The following is a 3383-nucleotide window of genomic DNA, read 5'->3' as shown; positions in this document are numbered from 1 at the left end:
CTGATACTGTGTTTCTGTCCTTTCACCTTTTAATTTTGATTGCATATAAGTCATTGTGTATTGTATTAGTCTGCCAAAGGGGTGCTGATGCAAAGTACAGAAATCTGTTGGCTTTTATAAAGAGTATTTATTGGGGATAAAAGCTTACAGTTGCAAGGCCCTAAAGAGTCCAACTCACAGTTGCTTTCTCACCAAAGTTAGTTGCCATGTGTTGCAGCAAGATGGTCACTGATCTCTGCAAGGGTTCAGCCTTCCTCTCTGGGCTTCCTCTCTCAGCTACAGGCTGGCATAGGATTTGCCTCTCAAGGCTTCCACTCTCTCCTGGCATAGGGCTCATTTCTTTCTGTATCTTCTACAGTGTCTCTTCACAAAGTCAGCTGCAAATTATCAGAATGTTTAATTTCTCCCCAGAGCCCAAGGATCAAAAACAACAGAGCTCTCTTTCTTCCCCTGCGTCTTCTTGTGTGAGTGTCCATTTACCTGGGCCCACCAAGGGGGCGGGGACTCAATCTGAGTGACACCTTACTGATGTGGTAGAATCAAAGCCCTGATCTCAACAAATAATTTAATCAAAGCTATCTTAGCTGAATCTAATGCAATCAAAGAGTATCAAACCCAGAGGGACATATTAGTTTACACATATAATCTTTCTCCTTTTGAGATTCACAAACATAATCTTAAACTGTCACGTGTATGAAAAATTACACAGGTATTTTTAGGCCTGGTCTAGTTTGTATATGCACTTATTCCAAGTGTTTTAATTCTTATTCTCAATTGAAACCTGGAGTTTTAACAGAAATTTATTCCATTGGCATTTATCACAAAGTCAAATCTCTGTCTCCACAATCTTCTGTAACTGACAAAAATTTCCTCAGCTCTTTAGACTCCTTTCTGCCGTTTTTTGCTTGGTTTCTAAGAGGCTCAATTTATTCATCCACAGAATGACTGGAGAGGAACTTACACAAAGAATTTGAGCCTTACTTTCCTGTGGGTTTTTTTTCTCTAGTTATAGCAGCCCTTTTAACCCTTCAAACCCCAGGTGCTGGCAACCTGATAAATGATACCTGGCAACAGTTGTGTCCTCAGACCCAGTAAAATCACCATTTGCTCAGGAATCCACTTTCTGATTCTCCTAATTGTACCTTCTGTAAATTGACAAGTGTCCCAAACATGGAATCAGGAGGCTAATGTGGGGTTAACCACTGTGTGTATCCCTTCTCTCTGGAATTTTCACCTTTATTGATCTTTGCTTTCCATGCCTTAAACCAGGTGATTTATTTTCTATCTTATTGAACTTTTATAATTGTATTTAGGAGAGAATTCATGTACTTCAGTCTACTCAGGACTAGCAGCAAATATCCCACAACATTTTTGGAATTCTATAATACAGTGATATTCACATGCCTTCAATAACTTAAAAATTAAAGTAATCACATAGTTTAGTATTTTCTACACTAATACTATAGAACATTGACATTAGTTATCATGTACATTCATTTTAGTCTTAGTGAATATATTTCAGGAACTATGTGTTTATATATCTATTTTATTTCATTCAACCCATTCCATACATTTTCATATATTCTAAATGAAATTATTTTTCTTCATTTTCTTTGTAGTAACACAGAGATCTCTAATTAGGAAAAAAAGTCAGATATCAGATAAACATATCTGGTTCAATCTTCTCTTCTTGTTGTTGAATCACCACCACCTTGTTTTGCAGGCTTTTTTCCTCTGAAATGTACACAGACTTTAATTTGTATTTCTATTTCTTATTGTTGTTATTACTGGGGCTTGGTGTATGTATGCTTTTCTTTTATATAAAAGCACTGAGAAATATTTGTTTCTTCTGCTCCTCTGCCATATTGATTTTATTTCTGCTTCCTAATTTTGGAAAGATGCTATATCTTCCAGTTTATATCAGTCATGGATGATTTCTTTTTGCTGTCAAGACACAGGTAAAACCAAGTAGAGCAATAAGACGTGACACTTTTATCTAATTTATACCAAAAATTTTCTCAATGAGTGTAACTTCTTATGAAGTTAGACTGAGTTAAATCATTAGCAATATGTCAGTATATTGCCTAGAGAGGTAGGAACATTGCCAAGATAATGTCCCACTTCTGGGATATTTTAAGTGAGGAAGAACAAAGATGTTCAATCCTTATTCTCTGGGCTTTTATTCTTAAAGAAAATGCAATGTAAATATTAAACAAAAGCAATACCTTCAACCTCACATCACTTTTAACATTCATCTTCCTTTATATTTTTTAAATTTTATAATTAAAATATATCAAATTAATTATATATTTTACATTAATGAATGCAGGTCATAAATATATTACTCATTTATAGATAGATTTATTTAACAATATCATATTTTATAATATTCTTTAATTCGTATCTTTTTTACGGTGGACAGCAATAAAATTTTCTTCTATGCAGTAATGTTCCTCCATATCTGCTAAGATTGACTTTTGCTATAAATATTCAAAAACAGTTCATAGCAATTTAAGTAAATGATTATTTTTTATTTCATGTAATTATATATTGACAGGTGGTGGCAGCTTTTAATTCACAAGTTAAAAAATTATTGGTGTTGCAACTTTAGTAAGTGTCCTTTCTCTCATGCTTGTTGAAAGATAGCCCCAACAACTTTAAAAATGTCTACAATCAAAGCCAGAAGAAAATGAAAATTTAAGGGGAAGTGACAGCAGACTTCCACATATATCTTATTCTATAAAAGTACATTAAATGACCAAGCAGAGATACAAGGGAGACTGGGAAAATAAATACAGATATCATATTTTCAGTTTGAGAATAGGGGTCTGTAGCAGTCTGATATGGTTATGAATTCCAAAAATAGATATTGGATTATGTTTGTAATCTGATCTGTACATGGGCATGATTGAGTTATGATTAGGGTGTCCCCTTGGTGGGTGGGGACTCACAGATAAAAGGCATGGCAAAGAACAGAGTTGAGGGCTTTTAATGTTGGACTTTTGATGTTGGAGTTTGATGCAGAAGCTGGAGCCCAGGGAGAGAAACAGCCATTCACCTGATAGTCTACAGCTGACCTTGTGGAGTAAATGGAAGCGCTGAGCCCAGAGGAACCCAGGCAGCCTGAACCCTCACAGACGTCAGTAGCCATCTTGCTTCAACACGCAAAAATAGATTTTGGTGAGGAAAGTAATTTATGCTTTATGGCCCAGTATCTGTAAGTTCCTACCACAAATAAATACCCTTTATGAAAACCAACCAATTTCTGGTATTTTGCATCAGCACCCCTTTGGCTGACTAATACAGGATCAGTAATACCTTTCTATACGAACTAGATTCAATTTTGTTTTCATATTTAGAGTATAAACAGAATTCAGTGAGAG

This window comes from Dasypus novemcinctus, chromosome 2 (genome assembly GCF_030445035.2).
Source record: "Dasypus novemcinctus isolate mDasNov1 chromosome 2, mDasNov1.1.hap2, whole genome shotgun sequence".
NCBI lineage: Eukaryota > Metazoa > Chordata > Mammalia > Cingulata > Dasypodidae > Dasypus > Dasypus novemcinctus.
This window is presented reverse-complemented; position numbering follows the sequence as displayed.